Raw genomic sequence first — 22,479 nt, 5'->3', positions numbered from 1 at the left:
ATATACTTGTGGGGTGATTTTCGTCCCTTAGAATATTCGATCAATAGATTCCTCTTTCTCCTTCCTCGAACTCTCTCCCTGCAAAACCAATCGGAGTAAAAGGAACACACCCAGGGGGTGTTGGCCGGCCCTCCGATGCCTAAGTTAGTTCGATTGAGTCATAGAGAAACAATAGCTAAAAAGGGTACGGAGCTCTCGCGGGGAGAGAACCAGGTGGCCGTTGCCTTGTGTGTGAGAGAGAGGGAGGTGGCGGCAAGGAGGGGAATTTTTGCAGTAATTTGAGAGCTTAGAATGGCTTACCTCATGCCTTGCATAGCCTCGTATTTATAGAGCCTCGTAGGGCTAGCGTTTGGGGAAAAATAATCCTTGTTGGGAAATGAATTATTTTTCCTGATTTTAGGAGATTTAAATCAATTAGGGATTTGGTGAGGATCAAATCCCTAATTCAAGGCAAGAATCCCCAAATCAAATCATTCTGAAATGGAAAGAAATATTTGACCTAGGGTTTTGTTAAAATTTGGTTCCCACAATACTGTATTTGTTTATATGAAAGTATTGAAGGACTGAGTGTGCAAATGGTATCCTTTAAGCAATAGCAACTCCAAACTAGGACATTGATAAAAGAATGGTGGCCGCATGGTCTTTATTGATAAAAGGAGACAATTTTCAGTCTCAATAATCCACTTAAGGGACAATTACATATCTGACAGGACCCGACCCAAATTCCACTTTGGAATCCGAGCAGGACCCTGTGCGTGTCCGACACCTGGCAAGTGCCGGGCACAAATGACCTAATTGCCCTTATAGTCAATTTCAAATAAAACTGGAATTTGGCTTTTGCCGAAAATTTAGCAAAGTCTCCCCCGCAAATAGACCAATCCCAAAATTACACCTGTCAAACTTGCAAATAATATACACCAACTGCCAGCATGCAAATAATTATATTCCAACAGTTAGACATGCGTTCTAGGGCAATATCAGAGCATCTATACATAATAGATTATAAGTATAATTTAATTATACAAGTCCCTACAATGGCAAAAGACGTGGCAGAAGGTGAACTCGGCCCGGTGGTGGCGCACTAATGCACGACTACTGCCTGGGGGCGCAAAACATTAAAAATGGTGAGTAGACCAAAAACAAAGCTTTAGAAAATAGCATATGAACATACTAACCCCTCTGTAAAAAAACAGTTATAAAACTAAGTCATTTTCTTATTTATACTCGTACTGACATCAATGCATACATATTTATATCTATAGATTCAATCATACACTTTATCAAACATTAATTTCTTGAAAGCATTGAAATCAACTTTAATCTACCACCTAGGTATACCCATTTATTATTCCGTCAATTCCTTGTAATCCGTCAATTCCTCTAATTTCCGTCAATTCCTCTAGTTTCCGTCAATTCCATCCTCGTGCCACCGGAGTGACACATCCTCTCGCCACCGGAGTGACACGTCCTAGCAGACCTAGGGAAACACAAAGTCACCCGAGCCGCAATCCTCGCTCCCACGGTCCTGGGTACCTCCAGGACTCGCGGAGCGTAAGTCAAGCATGCTGATATATCTGAAGGCAAGTGGATGTCCGTAAACATCGTTATAACCGAAGGCAACATATTTATCGAAGGCAACCTTAATTCTTCTTGGGTACCTATGGTGGTTTCTAAAAACATATATAAATAATTCTAAAAGATTTAACTAATAAACAAATTTCTGTTTAACCTTAAACTCTGCTGCCATTAAACTGATACTTAATTAGATTTTTCCTTTTCCTATATCCCTTAAGGATATCCCCCTCGGCAGCATATAAATTGAAATACTTAAAAGCATATAATAATTATGCAACTCTAATATTTGAATAAAACTTATTCAAGATCAAATAAAATAATGAAATTAATTTTCATAAATCATTCATAAAACAAAAAGTCCACTCACAGATACTCTGAGCTAGCTGGACCCTTTGAAGGTCCCTCCTACGGGTCACCTGGTGCCTTACTCGATTGATTTGGTGGCCGAATGAGAGAGAAATCGACGGCGAAAGATTGACAACTAATCCGGCTAAAAATCTGGTTTTCTCCGGCGATTTGTGGCGGCAGGCAGTGGGGGGAAAGGGCGGGGCTAGGCTGGGGTGGCGACGAGGGGCTTGGTTGGTCAGGATGGCCAGAGGTGGTGCGTGGTTGGGTGGTTATGGAGGTGCAGCTGGAGCTGAAAAAATAGGAAGGAGGGGGCTGGTCGCATGGAGAAGAAGGAGAGGAGAGGAAACAGATTTTAAAAAAAATCTGACATGTCAAATTACCATAATTTCTTCGTTACAAGTCCGATTCGAGTTCACTATGTGTCTACGGACTCGTTTCGTCACGCTCTATGCAATGGTACAAGTGGATTTCCCAAATTCTTTCCTAGTCAAAAAGTCAACTTAAAACCTAATAAATTATTCTAAGAGTATAATTTTCTTTTTGTCCATTAAATTATTAATTAAATATCAATTAAGGTTTGGGTTATTACATATGAGTAGCTAGTGTCAACTTTTTTAGTCGTGTGGTCAGGCAAACAAAGAACCTGGTTGGGATTTGATGCAAGAACATAATCGGTTTCAATTGTTGGGGAAGGCATAGGGGTCCAAATCTGGAATGGGTATGGTTATGGCTCTTTGTTATGAACTTGAAATGGATTGTAGTAGCTGTGATGGTAGAAGTTGAACTGGTGTTTACCTGTTGCTACACATGAGTTGGGCATGTGATTCATTAACCCAGATGCAGGACTCAACATGAACTGTGGATACTAACTAGGAAATCCTATATGTAGGGTTCAACTATGCAGCCACAATAATGAGAAATGGTAACAAAGTTTACAATTAATTTCTTCAAGGAATTTAAGATAGGGCCGCCGAAGCTGCTCTAGAAGGAGAGATGGAATAAAAGGAGAGGGGAAGAGAGAACAGAGGGAGTAGATGGTAGAGGAGGAGACGGAAGGGGAGGGGCTAGCGACAGGTTTTTTAATATTTAAATTCAAGTTATAATTTTCTTTTTCTTTTTTCTAAAAAATATTAATTTAATTTTTAAATTTAAAGTTGTCAAAGTTTAGAAATAATTAAAATTTTGTTTTGTTTTGAGTTGTTTTATCATGTTGACTCAAAATTTGTTCTCTTCGCTTGTATTTAAAAAAATGACTTTTTATCACAAATGGTTTGTTGGGGTAATTTCAAAAGTCAGAAGTTTAGTAAATAAAAAGTTAGAATCTAAAGGGTTTAGCTATTATGTCTAGTTTATGAGTTGAAGTTAATGTGAGGTTTAGTGGGTATAATGGTTATGATTAGGTTTAATGTTAAGTTAATATTATGGCCTATAAATAGGCGTTGTATCCACTCTATGTTATGTGTGTATCAAGTGTATATTAAGAGTATCAAGTGTGTGTTGTAGCAGAGCATTTGAAGTATCAATCTTATTGAAGTTTGTCTCAAGTAAGTTTGTGTAGGAGATTTGTGTAGCCTTCGAGCTTTACATCTCCAAAATTATGTTATCTATTTAGTCCGTTTTATTGTAGTTCCCCCTTCACACTTAGAGTGTATGAGTATAGAGCTAAATCCACCAATAAGTGGTATCAAAGCTGATGCGGTCATGTGGACCTATATAAGAGATGTGGTGTTTGAAGCATGGTCCAATTTTTAAATGATTTTTGGCATGTAGCATGAAGCGTTGGTTGTGGTTCTATATTTAAATTGTGTTGGCATGATGAAAATGTTTTTTTTTTGTTGTTATTAAAAAGTTTTATCGTGGGCTTGAGATGTGTAGAGAAAACAAAAGTTTTTTTGTGTGTTGGCTGTAAGTGAGAGGCATATTGATGCCAATGAGAAAAAAGGCACATGGATGCCGAATGAAGAGAGAAAGGCACAAGGGTGCCGAAGGAAGAGAGAAAGGCACAAGGATGTAGAAAAAAGAGAGAAGAGCACAAGGATACCGAAAGAAAAAAGGAACAATGGTTCCTATGAAGATTGGGGCAAATGTGCACCTAGAAGAAAATAGAAAAGAAAATGGAGTGTTTTTTGATTCATGAAGAAAATTGTTTGGTTATTAATTGCATTCTCTCTTGCAGCCAGAAAAGGGAAAAAAATGAGTATATCAGTCGTTGTGCCATTCAAGCCCATTTTGATTGAAGCTGCACGCAATCTTAATATTGAACCACATTTTAATTTTGTAACCAAGGGACCGGCTCATGCAATGCAATTCATGTGTCATATTAGTTTTGATGGAAGTGCACATCCGAATTTTTCAAGCATATGGAAAAACACAAAAAAGGAGGCAGAACACTTGGTGAAATATTTTTGTCTGAATTATTGGATTGAACAAGATATCATTAAAGTGCTCGATGTAAACTTTAATGTGTTGATGAATTACAAGATCGAATGTGGAAAGTTGCAGGAAGATATTGAGACGCTACAAGATCAAGTGATGGATCTAGAGCTAGAAATTGGTATGCTAACACAAGATGAAAATCCAGAAGAAAATAGTATTGACCAGCCTCAAATTATTGAGAACATAAGTGACATGGATGACAAGTAAGGGGGAAAACATCTATGTTAATAAGCTTTGAAATTACATGAGAGATTGTTGGGGTAATTTCAAAGGTCAGAAGTTTAGTAAATAAAAAGTTAGAATCTAAAGGGTTTAGCTATTATGTCTAGTTTATGAGTTGAAGTTAATGTGAGGTTTAGTGGGTATAATGGTTATGATTAGGTTTAATGTTGAGTTAATATTATGGCCTATAAATAGGTGTTGTATCCACTCTATGTTATGTGTGTATCAAGTGTATATTAAGAGTATCAAGTGTGTGTTGTAGGAAAGCATTTGAAGTATCAATCTTATTGAAGTTTGTCTCAAGTAAGTTTGTGTAGGAGCTCTGTGTAGCCTTCGGGCTTCACATCTCCAAAATTATGTTATCTATTTAGTCTGTTATATTGTATTTCCCCCTTTACAATTAGAGTGTATGAGTATAAAGCTAAATCCACCAATATGTTTCATAAGGTTTGCGAAATTATCCCACATATATGCCACATCAGCATTTTAACAGAAAATTTGACGGAAACTGGCAGCATGGACTATGTTGATGTGTGGAGGATAGCCTTAAGGACCGTTAGTGTCAAAAAAAAAAAAAATATTAAGGACAAAAAATGAGGTAAGTTAACTGTACACAGAAAAATGTCATTGACTAACGAGGTAAGGTAACTGTACGCTTGGCATTTAGGAGGAGGGGAGGAAGAGAGTGTGGCGGGAGAAAACGAGGCAGAGGAGGGCGTGTGGTGAGCGCTTGCCTATTTGGTGCGCACTAGCATATAATCTTCTTGGCCCAATCCATTGTTGCAGGGGCTAGGGTTTAGCCGCCCCACGCTATAAAAGGGGTATCTTAGCTGAACAGCGTTGCAGACTCTTACAGACGCTAAGAAGGTTTGTGGATGTTTGAACAGCCTGGCTATCTCTCCGCTCTTTGCTGTGCTTTGTTTTCTTCTCCTAATCAGATAAATATCACTTCACCTTCACCATTACCAAACAAAAACAAAAACACATACACACACAATCAAAGAGAGAGATAAGAGAGTTGGAAGAGAAGGGCCTACCATGTTTCGAAGATAGGAAAGTAGACCATGAAAATGATGGCCATTCAATTTTAATATGCATATAAATGGAGAGCATGGACCAAAACATATATATATCATTACAAAAAAATTTACATTATAGTCAATGTGTTGGCGAGATATATCCTATTCTATTTGGGTTTCATTTATTTTTCCTTATGTATAGATATTATGTAATTAGGATTCCTCTTATTTCCTAATTCAACCCTACTACGGTTTGTAACCTTGTATTATAAATACCTCCTTTAGGAGAATGAAATAAGATCTGAAAATATTCTACCATATTGTTTGACTTGGTATCAGAGCCTAGTTTCTGGTGACCTGTATGTGTTGTGCCCACCCGTATTCTACTGTGTGCCCTAATTTCTTTTAGGGTTCTTGTGCCTGTGCCTGTGCCTGTGCTGTGTTTGTGCTTTGTGTTGTGTTTGTTTCCGCTGCTATCATGGGTGATGATTCCAAGGTTGTGGTTGGTACTAGTGTGTCTACACCGAAGGAGGCACGTCCGTCGCGTGATTACTCTACCCCGATTACTTCTGACAAATTGGATGGCTCCAATTATGCCTCTTGGTCTCGTGGTGCGCGTATTACGATTACTAGTCGTCGTATGGCAAGTTGGATCAATGGGAAGAAGCCTGCTCCGTCTCTAGAGTTCGATGCCTATGCCGAATGGGAAGAAGATAATTGTCTGGTGCAGTCATGGCTTCTCAATTCCATGACTAAACCAGTTCGTGCCTTGTTTGAACATGGTGATACTGCTTTTGATATCTGGGAGGCTGCTCGGAAGACCTATACTGTGACTCAGAATAGTTCTCGTTTGTTTCAACTTCGACGGCAGTCCATACTTACAGGTCAGAATGGTGAATCTGTAAAAGTGTTCTATGAAAAACTCCATGCTATCTGGCAAGAGATTGATTGTCTGCGTCCGCATGAGTTTAGCTGTTCTACTGATGGGGCTTGTCGTCTGAAAGAGATTGAAGCCGATCGAGTTTATGATTTTCTTGGCGGACTTGATCCACCTTATGATGGTGTCCGTAGCCGTATTCTTGCTCTTAGTCCTGTCCCGCCTCCTCTCGAAGCCTATGCTATGGTTATGGAGGAAGACACCCGTCAGTCCGCTATGCTTGGAGGAGGATCGCTGGCTCTCAAAGTTGACCCAGTCCGTCAACGACCGGTCGCCCAGCACGACGCGACCGGTCGCTCTCCGTCCAGAAAGTTTGGTTCTTCTACTAGGTCTCGTCCTTCTGGCTCTACTCCTAGCTCTCTTGAAGGACTGCCTCAATGTCGCCATTGTAATGGGACATTACTCTGAGAAGTGTTTTAAGGAGCATGGTTACCCTGATTGGTTTGCTGACTACAAAGCTCGTATGTATGGCCCCAAGGCCACTTACACTGTGACTCCTGATGAGGCCCGTCCTCCGGCTCCATCTGCAAATCTGTGTGCTTCCGATACTATGCCAGGTATGGGTTCTACTACTTGGATAATTGACACTGGTGCTTCTGATCATATGACTTATAATGATAAAATGTTTGATGAGTTGTTGCATAACCCTCGTAACCCCTCTATTACTAGTGCTAATGGTTTACCTTCCCCAGTTACCGGTGAAGGCACCATCCATCTCACTCCTTCTTTACCTCTGTCTCATGCACTCTTGGTCCCCAATCTTCATTGCAATTTGTTATCTGTTGGGCGTTTACTTGATACACTTAACGCGTCTGCTACCTTCTATTCTACCCATTGTTTTTTCCAGGATCTCAGGACTCACGAGAAGATTGGGCATGGTAAACGGATAGGGGGGTTGTATTACTTATAGTTGCCGGCAGCAGCAATTCGTGGTTGTGTCGCTAATAAAGCTCTGAGTGGCAGTGTCAAAGACAAGCAACAACTTTGGTTATGGCATCGTCGCTTAGGACATCCGTCGTTTGGTTATCTTAGACATTTGTTTCCTTCGTTATTTAGTTCGTGTGATGAGTCTAGTTTCAAATGTGAGACTTGTGTAATGGCCAAGAGCCACCGTACTGTTTGTCCCTTAAGTAATAATAAAGCTGCTTTGCCTTTTGAGTTAGTACATTCTGATGTCTGGGGTCCTGCTCGTGTGACTTCTCATGGTTTCCGTTGGTTTGTTACGTTTATTGATGACTGCACTCGCTTAACATGGGTGTATTTGATGAAGAATAAACATGATGTTGCCTCTATTCTTCCTGACTTTTGTGCCATGGTGTCTACTCAGTTTCATGCTTGTGTTAAAGTATTTCGGACTGATAATGGCGGTGAATATGTGAATCATACCTTGACCCAGTTCTTTCGTGATCAAGGTATCATTCACCAAACTACTACTCTATTCACACCTCAACAGAATGGTGTGTCTGAGAGGAAGAATCGTCAGTTACTTGAAGTTGCTCGCTCTCTGATGTTGGATATGTCTGTTCCTCATCATCTTTGGGGACATGGTGTCTTGGCCACCGCCTACTTGATTAACCGTACTCCTAGTCGGGTTCTTGATTTCAAGACCCCACTTGATGTGTTGAGTGCTCATACTCCTCCGGTTTCGGTCTCTAAGTTACCTCCGAAGGTGTTTGGGTGTGTTGTGTATGTTCATGTCTACTCCCATCAACAGAGTAAACTTGATCCTTGTGCTGTCTGTTGCGTCTTCATTGGTTATTCTACTACTCGGAAAGGTTATAAGTGTTATCACCCGCATACTCAGAAGGTACATGTCACTTTGGATGTCACCTTTCATGAAGAAGTATCCTATTATGTTTCTCCCTCCTCTTCAATTCAGGGGGAGAGGGGGAGAGAATTGAAGAGTTTCAGAGTGGAAAATATGGAAGATCTTGGACCTGAAGAAGGAATTTCTGGCGCACAGGAAACGACCGGTCGTTTGGACGAAACGACCGGTCGTGAACGAATCTGTCTGGATACGACCAGTCGCGTGGAAGTGGGCGACCGGTCTCGAATGAATTTGCTTGAAAACGACCGGTCGCACATGGAAAACGACCGGTCGCTTCCCTCGACGAGCGACAACAGTACCGATACGAGTGACGCGACCGGTCGCCAGGAATGTCACAACCGGTCGTCGGATAATATTTTTGGATTTTTTGAGCCTCTCTCAGAAGGACATAACAGTGATACTAGCGACTCTCGTACAGATGATATTGATACAAGACCCCCCTCTGCCCTGCCATTGCCTCAATCAAGTCGTGATAATGAGGTACTTTCTAGTGATGTGCCTACCTATTCTTTGCCCCCACGTACTACCCGTGGGAAACCTAAAGTGCAATATTCTCCTGATATACATGCCAAGTCTAAATATCCCATTAACCATTATATGTCAACTCATCGTTTATCTAAGTCATATGCATCATATTTGTGTCAATTATTTAGTGTATGTGTGCCAACTAAGCTGCAGGATGCTCTATCTGATCAAAACTGGGTAGATGCAATGCATGTTGAGATGGAAGCCTTGAACAAGAATGCTACTTGGGAGTTAGTTCCTTAACAAAAAGGAAAAAAGGCAGTTGGGTGCAGATGGATGTTTACTTTGAAGCATAAGGCTGATGGTTCCATTGACCGTTACAAGGCAAGATTGGTAGCAAAAGGGTATACTCAGACATATGGAGTGGATTACACGGAGACTTTTGCTCCAGTAGCTAAACTCAACACTGTACGCCTACTCTTATCCTTAGCTGCTAATCATGACTGGCCAATGTTACAATTTGATATCAAGAATGCGTTCCTCCATGGTGACCTCAAAGAAGAAATATACATGGATCCTCCACCGGGTATCCTTGTGACCGCTAAAGAGGGTATGGTGTGCAAGCTACTGAAATCATTGTATGGATTAAAGCAGTCTCCAAGAGCTTGGTTTGGGAGGTTTGCTGCATCTATGAGGAAGTCTGGATATGTACAAAGTAATGCGGATCATACTTTGTTTCTAAAGCGTCGCAGAGGTAAATTGACAGCTTTAATAATTTATGTTGATGATATGATTGTAACTGGAGATGATCAGGTAGAAATACAGAATCTTCAGAAATATCTTGCATCTGAATTTGAGATGAAATCATTAGGTGACTTGAAATACTTTCTTGGGATTGAAGTTGCCAGATCTAAGCATGGTATTTTTCTGTCCCAAAGAAAATATGTTTTGGACTTGCTTGCAGAAACTGGGATGTTGGATTGTAAACCCATTGATACTCCTAGTGAACAGAATCACAAGTTGGGGTTGTATCCTGATCAAGCTTCTACTGATAAGGAGCGCTATCAACGGCTTGTGGGAAAATTAATTTATTTGGCTCATACACGTCCAGATATTGCATATGCAGTGAGTGTAGTGAGTCAGTTTATGCACTCACCGAGTGAAGATCATATGGGTGCTGTGACACGTATTTTGAGATACCTCAAAGGGGCTCCTGGCAAGGGGTTAATGTTTTCCAAGTACAGTCATACAGATGTGGAAGGGTACACAGATGCTGATTGGGCAGGTTCAGCTACAGATAGGCGCTCAACATCTGGGTATTTTACGTTTGTTGGTGGCAATCTTGTTACGTGGAGGAACAAGAAACAAAAGGTGGTGTCTCGATCTAGTGCTGAGGCCGAGTATCGGGGAATGGCTCATGGTGTATCTGAGTTACTTTGGTTGAGGAGATTATTGAGAGACCTTGGTTTTGGGCCTAAGAAACCCATGGATTTATATTGTGACAATACAGCTGCGATTGCAATTGCTCATAACCTGGTTCAATATGATCGTACAAAGCATGTGGAGGTTGATCGAAATTTCATTAAAGAAAAGTTGGATGCGGGGATTGTTTCCTTTCCGTTCATCCGCTCAGAGTATCAGTTAGCCGATGTTCTTACAAAAGTTGTTTCTACAAGTATCTTTCGCAACTCGCTTGACAAGTTGGACATGCGTGACGTCTTTGCTCCAACTTGAGGGGGAGTGTTGGCGAGATATATCCTATTCTATTTGGGTTTCATTTATTTTTCCTTTTGCATAGATATTATGTAATTAGGATTCCTCTTATTTCCTAATTCAACCCTACTAGGGTTTGTAACCTTGTATTATAAATACCTCCTTTCGGAGAATGAAATAAGATCTGAAAATATTCTACCATATTGTTTGACTCAATGTGCTAACATTAACGCATACAGATGATCCATAAAGCTCGCTCTTTGGGGAGATTTGTCCCGTAGTCAGTCACAACTTTGCATGGCCCAAGAAGCTTTCTTTACGTCCATGGCACACAGTAAAGAGCGGACTGCGAACAGTGCTGCTGCTGATGTTACTAACTCCTACCTCTACAAATCCAAAAGCTCTCCAACCCATCATATCAGTCTGACCCCAAAAAAGAAAATAAAAAAGATTGCTCGGAATATTGACGTAAGCTAACCAAGTATAAAGATAAAATAAAACTAAAATAAGCAATCACAACAAAAGTAAAGCGGAAAAACCAAAAAAACAAAAAAATGATAGGCACATTTTTCCTGCTTCCTTTGTTCCTTATTCTCTATTTGGCTATCTGCTGTGCGGCTTAGAGACTGAGGTTGTTTGTTTGTTTTTGTTTGGGTGTGATTGTGAGGAACCTTGCAACAAGTATAACTGGGGGGTATGTCCTAGAGCAGCATGTGCAAACACATCCATTATCAACAAATTAGAATGTTTGCAAAGTGTTTAGCAACCTCACAAGCCAAAGCACCAAATACACCCAAGAACACTCACCGCACAAAGAACAATAGAGGAGGAAATTATGAACCTTAAATATTTTATTTTCTTATTTTTATATTTATTTTCTGTTATTATCCTTGGGTTAGCAGCACTTGCTCCAGTAGAAATTTATCAATTTTGAAATGTATTTAAGCAATTATTTCCTTAAGGCTTGGTGCTTGTAGCACAACACATACAAGTATAAATGCATATTACAACCAACTTAGAAATTTGTAAAGCACAATACTAAACATTGCTTTATTTGCTTGCATACATATATGCCTTCACATTTGAAGCTTGTTCTGTGCTCTATGATCTTTTCCATAGATAAGTACCAATGGCTGAGACAAAATCAAGGACAACATCTTTCACTTTGTCAAGGAAGTGATAATAGGCATGTCTCCAAGACCTCTTCATGACCAAAGTCCCAAAAACTCCCCAGAACCCTGCACAGAAACCAATCACCATGATGACGAATTGTAGCTTTTCAAGTTTAATGTCATCATCCTCTTCTCCATCTCCACTTGAAACTTGAGGTGCTTCTTCATTGTCTTGGCAACCAATTGGTAATGGACACCCGCTAAGACCGGCGTTGTCTCATAAATTGATGAGTCAACAAAGGTCTGAAACTGGTTACCCGTTGGAATTTTCCCGAACATGTTATTGTACGATAGGTTTAGATGATTCAAAAATGTTAAAGAAACCATGCTCTGTGGAATTGAACCTGAGAGTTTGCTCATTGATAGATCAAGAGTTTCTATCCACCCCAAGTTTCCGCTATTTGCTGGGATATTTCCTGTCAAATGATTCATGGACAAATTTAAGGTGCCCAACTTTATTAGGCTTGTTATCCCCACATGCATCTCTCATGACAAGTTATTGTCTGAGAGATCAATGCTATTAACAAGGTAAAGGAGGGAGTCATATACAAGCATTCTTCCTTTTGACACCACCTCCAATCTTCCCTGGTAACCGTAGGCTTCTGTATCTTCGTATGTGTAATCAGATTTAAAGCCACTCAAATTACCTATGCAGTGGGGAATATTTTCTGAAAGATTGTAGTGTGAGAGGTCCAATATATGGAGAGTGGGAAGGCCACATAATGTTAAAGGGATGCTTCCAGTAAATGAGTTGGACCTCAAGCTTAGAATCTTTAAACAGGGCATGCTTTCTCCGATGGAAGCCAGAATTGGTCCAGAAAACTTGTTATCACCAAGATCAAGAATATTTAGGTAAGTACAGTTTTTAAAAGAAGGGACTTCACCTGAAAAGTTGTTGCTAGAGAGGATCAAGAACATGAGTAAAGTAAGAGAGCCTAAGGATCCTGGGATTGTACTAGAGAGACTGTTGTCTGACATGTCTACAATAAACAATAATGGTATATTGTTCCAAAAATGAGGAATCTCACCAGACAAGTGGTTATTTGAGATAAACATGAATGCTAATTGGCTTAAATTACCAAAGGACATGGGAATGCTTCCACTCAAAGAGTTCGTAGAAATGTCTAGATATGTCAAATTGGGCATTACTTGACCAATGTTATGAGGAATTGGCCCTGAAAATAGATTATCTCTAAGATGCAGCCAGGTAATGTTTGAGGACCAGAGTGGGAGTGGGCCTTCAAAGCGGTTTGAAGTCAAATCAACAGTGGAAGAATAGCTGAATCTTAATGAATTGGGCACCCTGCCGCTTAAGTGATTATTAGCGATATCTAGATTATCTAATTGCAAATCCAACTGCCAAAACAAATCTGGTATGGTGTCTGAAATCCCAGCATTACGGAGTACCATCGTGGTCAACTCAGTCTGATTTCTAAGCCATGTAGGAAATTTGGGACCCAGTTGGCATGATCTAATGTACAAGAATCTTAATTTGAAAGGAGGTATCCAATCATAACTAATGTTGAAAACCAAGGAAATGTTTGGGGAATTATTTCCAATTGATACTTTTCTCAGGCCTCCAAGTTTTGCAAAATGAGCTTCTGTAATGGCACCTTGCCATGTGTTGCCATAGACATCAAGTGAAACCAGTGATGAGAGCTCCCAAAGACTTTCTGGGATGATCCCACTCATTTGATTCCATCCAAGGTAAAACTCCTCCAAAGATGTCAAGTTTCCAATCGATTTTGGGATTGAACCCTGAAATGAGTTATCCGGCAATTTGAGGTATCTCAAGCTTTTAAGATATCCCAAAGAATCAGGCAGTTTTCCTGTCAGACTGTTATCTGTCAAATCCAACATCTCTCGTTCAGTGAGATTGAACAACCAAGGAGGTATCGTGGAGTTGAAATAGTTGCTAGAGAGATCAAGAACCAAAAGGGATGTGAAATTGATAGAAGGAAGAGTGAGAGGAAGGATGGAAGGTCCACAAAAGGGCAAATGCAATTCAACAAGTGAAGGGAGCATATTAACAGTGGGAAGCCAATAGGATGTTGTCTTAGCAAGGTTCACTCCTTCCAAGTTAAGGTACTTTAAGGAAGAAAGAGTTGCAAGCCAACGAAGGTCATTCTCAATTGGTTCAACAATGTTATTACTAAGATCAAGATAAAGCAACCCTGAGAGGTTTCCAAGATTGGGGGGAATGATTCCACCAAAAGATGCACTAGAGAGATCGAGGTATTTCAGTTTCTCTAGTGATCCAATGAAACTTGGAAGTTGGACACCTCCAAAGTTATTCATGCTCAAATCCAAGTAAACCAAATCTTTCAAAACAAGCAAAGAAGGGTTGATCTCACCACCAAATCCAAATGCAGACACTATTGCTCCAGAATAATCCAACCCATCTGAATAGCGATTGCGAAGATCGAGCCTGTTGACATGTCCAGTTATGTTGTTGCAACCTACACTACTCCATTTGCAGCAATCTTCTCCCACCCAAGATGAAAGCCGGTCGGAAGGATCTGTGAGGCCTTGTTTGAGCTTGAGAAGGGCTTTCCTCTCTATATCTATGCATCCCACACTATGATCAGCACTGCAGAATCCAAATTGAATGGTTTTAAGGGATAAAATTCCTGACAGTGTAAGTAGTAAGACAAGTTGGATGGAAGCAGTGATGTGACTCATGATTCTTATGCAATGAGATGATACAGAGATGCCCTATATATTGGAGTAAATGAGAATTCAGATGGTCATTCGAAATTATGTGCCGTCGCAGACACACTAACAAGAACGAAAATTTTCCATAATCAGGTCCCTACCTACACAAATTGTACGAATTTTAAACGAATTTTTTCCAAGTATGATAAAGAAAATAAAGAGTTCTAAAGTCAATGATACACGACGATCATGCCTGCAAAGACTTCCAAGTCAATTTGAGTAAGTTGTGGGGTAAATAGTTCAACCCCACATCGGCACTTCCGCCAGATAATGACTTTGAAGTTGAAAGTAGCAATTTCAATAACTACTAGACGTGGTAAGATAATATTACAATCTACCACATGCACTAATCTCTACCACTCTTCTCTCTTCTCTCTCTCTCTCTGTCTCCAACAACCCACCACCTAGATGAGTCCCTGGAGTCTAATTGTACTCACTATATGAGACTCAATCTAAATTGGGAACAATATATATTGGTGTTGGACTAGATTACTAGTGGCACTTAAAACATAAGAAGGTATTAAACACCAACTGATCTGACTAAATATTTGCTACAAGTAAATGAATTCATATGGAAGACTTCCAGATTCATCCCTAGCAAATTTTATCAAGACTAGGAACAAAAGGAAAGCATGAGTAACTCTAGCCTTTGTCTGCCCAAAACCTTTTTGTCATCAACCCAGTAAACCCATTTTTGGAAAAGGCTATATATCCTAAAAGCTATATTGATTTAACGCCATATTCCTTACCAATATATACATTTGTGTTATATAGAGTTTTATCATGTCTGCAGTTGCAGGGGTAGACGACATAAAAGCTGTGGGAGCAACCGCATTTCGAATCACGCAGCTACGAAAGAGAAAATTCTAATATACATCAAAGTATCGAAACATCAACTTTTGAATGGTCAGATTCGAATTATTTGATCCAATGGTCCAGAATAAAGTGTAAAAAAAACTACCTAAAAAACTGGCAAACTGGTTGTTGTGGGTTGCTTAGCTCAATGAAAAGAAAGCAACCGCCCAATGGCAAGAAGGACGGCAAGTTCTGAGTGTGTTGATGGCAAGATTATGCATACTTCGCAAAGCATCTTCCCCTTTTAATTTTCCTTTATTGAGCTCATCGATTCTGAGCTTGTTTCTCTCCCTTCTCTCTTCTCTTGTCTATGCTCTCTCCTCTCACAACTCTTGCGAATTTCTCTCTCTATTGCTTGTCTCTCTTTATGTCGCACGAATCTCTCTGTCGCGCATTCGCTCAAAAGGTGGATCTCAAAAGGAGAGAAATCTCTAAGTGCCTTGGTGCCACGTCATCGCGAGTCCATTTAAAAAGCTTAGATTTTTATTCATTCTCAACAATAATTTAGTTTAGTTTTCATTTCTTGTTAAAATTTGGTGAATTTAATTTGAACAGAGGGAATGTGGTGTACAAAGGACTTTAAATTGGCAAAGCATCCATAATGACGCATGTTGGTCCCAGCAATGCTTTCTTTTGCCTGTGGGTTCCCTTTGTGCTCGTTTTCTGAGGTTTTAGTTGCCTTGTCTATATAGCTATTTTTCTCTTCTTATTTATTTTCTGTTTGTCGTTTTGGTTTGTTTTGTTGGCCTTTGGTGTCTTTGGCTGATGCGATAGTGAAGTTATCGATTGTTTTGAAGCTTAAAAGTATAGCGGTATATTCAATTATGATTTTTAAGTAATCAATAAAAGTTTGGTGGTATTCAATTAGAATTTTTAAATAATTAATATAAGTATGGTAGTATTCAATTAGGACTTTTAAAAGATAAGAAAAAGTACGTACCGTGATATTCAAAAACTTACTGATTTTAATGTATTTCATTAAATGGTGTATTGTGTGAGACTTTTGAGTGTGTGATATAATAAATACCAAATCACATAACAAATCCCACCTTCCTATGCCCGATTCTCATATAAAGAAACATTAACAAGAAGATAGGAAGGGAGAATGCAGGTGATCGGTTGAGAAGTGTATAGTATAATATAATTTGTTTTTTAATCTTTCTTGTTCAAGTTCAACTCCTTTTGGAGCTGCTACTTTCTTTAAAGACATTTTTGACTCCTGCTTGAACGGATCCTGTCTTCAAACAAAGGTCTGCCTGATTCTTTGTCCCTTGATGAGGAACCAGAAATTTGTTTGTGCCTAATAAATCACGGCCAAAAACTGACCGAAGGAGCCCCTTTTCTCGACCCTAACACTTGCTCGTGAGGCTAAAACGCAGCGTTTCGCCAAGATGTCTGGCCTTCCTAAAAAAGCAAAGGAAAAGTTGTGAAGGCATGATCATCTCGGCCTTGATTATAGGCCGTGGCCGAAGCCGAACAAAATCACGGCCAAAGGCACTAAGGTCAGATCATCAAGTGGCAGCAGGGTCCCACGCTTCATTTAATGAAGCAATGCCTCTGTTTATGGTAGCAAACCCATTGACCACGAATAAGCATTTAATACACGAGGGAAGGTGGGAAGTGATTGAAGTCAGGATTTGGTGATATGAATCAGAGTGATTAGACGCAGACATTCTCATAAGAATTCTTGCAGTTTGAGAGATTGGGTCACCAACTATCAGAAACAATAAATGCGTCTCCACGGCCAGAAGCGCAGAACCCACGATCAGGGCGGCGGCCGAGATTCACCAGGATTTATGGGGTCACACCACCATACTTCACGATCCCAAATGTCGATTGGACTACCCGTTTGCTCTAATCAGGCTCCACCATGCAGATTTTTAGCCTCGATTACTCCTCTAAGAACTCTTCCTATAAATACAAGGCTCAAGCTACATTCACAGGGTTCAAACACCAAACAAAAGCCTCCCACGGAGCAAATTATATTTTCCTGTAATGCACTTTCAATATCTTTACTTGCTTTCCTAGGAGTAGTGTTAGTTTGTAAGGAAAATCCATTCATCAATATATCATACACCCTTGATTTTCAAGGCGCCGGAGCACCATCTCTGTTACTCATTCATTCACCCCATATATCATACGACCGCCGCTCACTGAGCAGCGCGCCGGAGCACAGCCCAAAACCCACCATCAGCACCACCCCTAAACGGCCTTGTAGCTCAGGCCGTGAACCTTGCAGCCGAGATCAGTTCCTCTCTCGGCTACAATCGTTTGATTAGAAGACGAGTTCAAATAGGCGCACCACTTGACCATTCTATCCACATCAACATCTCGACGCACGGTAGACCGTGCTGGCACGCCCGCGCACAACCGCACCGCATCCAAAAGCAGGAAGCCACGTGTTAACGCACATCCCCTAGGCCCGGAACCCCAGGCCGTGAGATCTGCGCAGCCGACAAAATTTCAATCATTGACTTGCCAAAGATAGTATAATTGAGAGAGTTGAGAATGTGTAATATGAGAGGTTTTGCAGAGAATGCAAATCTGCCAATTGAATTACTAACTTTGAGAGATATATACAATTGTACATGGCTAATTATTAGTTACAAACAAGATCACAAACCATGGAGAGTTTCCAGTATTTGTGTTTCCCTAAGACATGGAAATGTGTTTCTAGGTGGTAGACAAGCTTTTCCTTGTTTTAGGGAAGTTGTCTATGTGTCTTGACTAACACTCCCCCTCAAGTTGGTGCAAAGATATCACGCATGCCCAACTTGTCAAGTGAGTCATAAAAAACCTTACTTGATACGGCCTTCGTCAGAATGTCGGCAAGTTGGTTTTCTGAGTTTACAAACGGAAACTTAATTATACCACTTTCTAGTTTCTCTTTGATGAAGTGCCGGTCGACTTCCACATGTTTGGTACGGTCATGTTGTACTGGGTTATGTGCTATCTTGATAGAAGCTTTATTGTCACAGTACAAGTTTGTAGCTTTTAATGGTTTAACTCCCAGATCCTTTAGTAATCTCCGTAACCAGAGCAATTCACACACTCCTTGAGCCATTCCCCTAAATTCTGCTTTAGCACTTGATCTAGCCACAACTCTTTGCTTCTTACTTCTCCAAGTGACTAAGTTGCCCCCCACAAATGTAAAATATCCAGAAGTAGAATGTCTATCTGTGATGGATCCTGCCCAATCAGCATCTGTGTATCCTTCTAGGTCCATATGTTTATGTTTGGAGAACATCAACCCTTTTGCAAGGGCAGCCTTCAAGTATCTCATAATCCGTGTTACTCCATTCATGTGTGCCTCACTTGGTTGATGCATAAATTGACTCACCATACTCACAGCATAAGCTATGTTGGGGCGTGTGTGTGATAGATAGATCAGTCACCCAACCAACCTTTGATACCTTTCTTTGTCAGTGGGTACTTGATCTGGATACATCCCTAACTTGTGGTTCTGTTCAATAGGTGTGTCAGCTGGCTTGCAATCAAGCATTCCAGTTTCTGTTAACAAATCTAACACATATTTTTGTTGGGATAGAAATATGCTATGTTTTGATCTAGCAACTTCTATGCCAAGAAAATATTGTAACTCACCTAATTCCTTCATCTCAAATTCACTAGCAAGGAGCTTTTGCAGATTCTTCATTTCTTCATTGTCTTTACCGGTAACCACCATATCATCAACATAGATGATAAGGGCCGTAAGTTTGTCACCACGACGCTTTAAGAATAAAGTGTGATCCGAGTTGCTCTAAGTGTACCCAAAGCGCTTCATGGAATCGGTGAATCTTCCAAACCAGGCTCGTGGTGACTGCTTTAGCCCATATAATGATTTTCTTAGCTTGCAAACGATGTTGGGACCGAGTGTCATAGAGGTCCTTGGTGGTGGTTCCATATACACTTCTTCTTGCAAGTCCCCGTGAAGAAATGCATTCTTTACATCATACTGCAATAGTGGCCAGTCAAAATTTGCAGCCAATGACATGAGAACACGTACAGTGTTGATATTGGCAATAGGTGAAAATGTCTCATGGTAGTCAATTCCATATGTTTGTGTATACCCTTTGGCCACTAATCGAGCTTTGTATCGGTCTATGGATCCATCAGCTTTGTATTTAATAGTGTATATCCACAGACATCCAACTGGTTTCTTCCCGTGGTAACTGAACCATTTCCCATGTAGAATTCTTTTCCAGAGCTTCCATTTCAATTGCCATTGCTTCAGCCCATCTAGAATCTATTATAGCATCCTGCCACTTATTTGGAATACATACAGTAGATAATTGATTGACAAATGATGCAATATGACTTTGACAATCTATGAGTTGAAACATAGTTATTAATGGGATATTTTGATTTGGCAGTAAGGTCAGGACAATATTGAGGTTTAGATTTTCCTCTAGTGGTCCTAGGTGGGAGAGTGTATGGTATAACATTAGGTGGTTCGGGAATTACCTCGAGTGTTTCTTCATCACGAGACGATTGGTCTGATGGTTGAGAAGGAGGGGTTGTATTTTGTAGTTGATCACAGCAAACATTTGGATTGTCTCCTCCAGGATCTTCACTGAATAAGAACGACATTTTTTCAGTACATTCATCGCTGTCCAAATAGCCAACTTCAAGTTCACTGGAGCTCGGCGACCGGTCGCTGGGTTTTGCGCGACTGGTCACATTTGGACAGATTGTAATTTCATCGCTGGTGCCAGGGGACCAGTCGTTGGGTTCTGCGCGACCGGTGGCATTTGGACAGATTCAATTTTTAGCATTGTTGGAGCAAGGAGACCGGTCGTTTCCGGCATGCGACCGGTCGCTTCTAGCCTGCGACCGGTCGTACTCACACAGTCTTGAATTTTTTCTTCCTTCTCTTCATTCCTCCTCTCCCTCCTGAAGATAAGGGGGTGTAGAAGCTTCAAAGTAGGATAAATCTTCATGGAATGTGGCATCCATAGTGACAAAGAGCTTACGGGTAGGAGGATGGTAACACTTGTATCCTTTTTGATTTGATCCATACCCAATGAAGACACATCGAATGGCACAAGGGTCCATTTTATTTCTTTGATGAGATGGAACATGAGCATATACAACACAACCAAATATGCGAGGATGCAGCTTGAGGACTGTAGGAAGAGAGACGTGACGAGCCAAGGTGTTCAGTGGAGTTTGAAACTTCAAAACACTACTAGGCACTTGATTAATTACATAGATTGCAGAAAGGAGGGCATGTCCCCATAAGTAGTGAGGGACCGATTTATCCAACATGTATGCACAAGTAACCTCAAGTAATTGTCGATTCTTTCGCTCAGCGACACCATTTTGTTGCGGAGTAAAAGATGTGGAGGTTTGATGAATGATGCCGTGGTCTGGGTAGAATTGTGCCAAGACATTGTTCACATATTCCTCACCATTATCAGACCGGAATACTTTGATGGAGGCTTGGAACTGTGTGGTAATCATAGCATGAAATTCACGGATTGCAGCGAAAACATCACTTTTATGAGCTAGTAAGTATACCCAAGTCATGCGAGTGCAGTCATCAATAAATGTAACAAACCATCTTTTTCCATTGGAAGAAACTTTAGTAGGACCCCAAACATCAGAGTGAACCAAATCAAAAGGAAATTCTGTTTTATTATCACTTGAGGGAAAAACAGTTCGATGGCTTTTGGCCAATACACAGGTTTCACATGAAACTGATGGTTATCTAAACCACGGAACAAAGACGGAAACAAACGTTGAAGATAGCCAAATGATGGATGTCCTAGGCGATGATGCCAGAGCCAAATCTAGTGTGGATGGATGAAAAATGCATGGCCATATGAAAAAGTGTAGAATTTGATGCGAATTTGACAATATGCCCCCGAATCTCCGTGAATTCAAGCAAACATACCAAAATTGTGGTGCTATTCGCCCATTTTTTGCGTTTTTCGAGACCATTTTGACCCTGTTCTAGCTGTTCTGTCACTGTTTTGGCTCAATTCTAGATGTTCTTGCCTCGTTTTAGCTCAGTTCTAGCTGTTGTGGCTGCGTTTTGACTCAATTCTGGCTGTTCTAGCAGCGTTTTGGCACAGTTCTGGCTGTTCTGGCAGCATTTTGGCTCAGTTCTGGCTGTTCCAGCAGCGTTTTGGCTCAGTTCTGGCTGTTCCGGCACAAATTCTGCCACCAATTCTGCCTGAAATTACAATTCTGCCACCAATTCTGGCTGAATTTATTCATTAGTCTAGCTAAAATAGAGCACTCAAACCTTGTACCATTGGGGGAGGCCAACCATGTTTCACTCCAAGCCTTGATTTTTTTGCATTTTCAACATGAATCTCATGTTTTTGTAGGGCATGAAGTGATTTAGCAAGAAAAGTGGTGGAATTTTCTTGCTCATTGGGCTCCAAATAAGATGAATTCTCTTGCCCCCCAAGTATGGTTATATTTTGGCCAATCATGGCCTTACTTTCCAACATAGTCGTTGGTGGCCTTGACAAATTGGCTTTGTCACCCATAATCATGTCAATCATTGAATTTTCTATTTCAACCATATTTTGGTTTTCATAGAAAGTAATTTGTGGGTCTTCCCCCCTTGGTTTTTCATCACATTTTCCTTCTTGAATCACCAAACATTCCACAATTTCTCGTTTTTCAACGACTAGAGGAATTGGTGACTCACTTGAAAGAGAAACCTCATCATTTTTTGGCTCTTGAATCACCAAAGTTTTCTCCATTTTTTCTTCCAAAATTGGAAAAATTTGTGACTCACTACCAATGGATAATGAGTTGATCCTGATTTTGTTCTCTTTCCTCTTTTGATGGTGCTTTTGCCGAGCCTTATCCTCCTCCTTTCTGAACTTTTTAAATTCTTTTTGGAGCTCTTTTAATCCTTTTGGCGTATTTTCCATTGTTCAGTCAACTGGGTGAGCGCTCCATGGATTTTGATCATGACTTCTAACTTTTCTGTACGCCTTTGGGTTTTAGCTCTTTCTTCATGAATAGCATCAACATTATACATGTTGGAACCAAAATTTGGTTTCACATGTATTATTCTTGAATTTTTATGGAGCTTCTTTGAAACATGGCTAGAAGTAGAACGACATATTGGCTTTTGTTGGCTACTAGAACCACAAAATGGCTCTTTGTAACCATTAAAATAAGTTTGATCATCATAATTTTCATCACCATAATTTGGCAAATAATCATAAT

General features: G+C 40.3%; 1 pseudogene; it reads right to left on the bottom strand.

The window, feature by feature from the left end:
- Window positions 1-11,644: 11,644 nt before the first annotated feature.
- LOC110763533 (receptor-like protein EIX2) lies at window positions 11,645-14,397 on the bottom strand (annotated as a pseudogene).
- Window positions 14,398-22,479: the final 8,082 nt, after the last annotated feature.

The sequence above is a fragment of the Prunus avium genome, chromosome 7, assembly GCF_965620075.1.
Source record: "Prunus avium chromosome 7, drPruAviu1.hap1.1, whole genome shotgun sequence".
In the NCBI taxonomy this organism is placed as follows: domain Eukaryota; kingdom Viridiplantae; phylum Streptophyta; class Magnoliopsida; order Rosales; family Rosaceae; genus Prunus; species Prunus avium.
The sequence above is the reverse complement of the archived record's forward strand: the minus strand, read 5'-3'. Positions and strand labels throughout refer to the sequence as shown.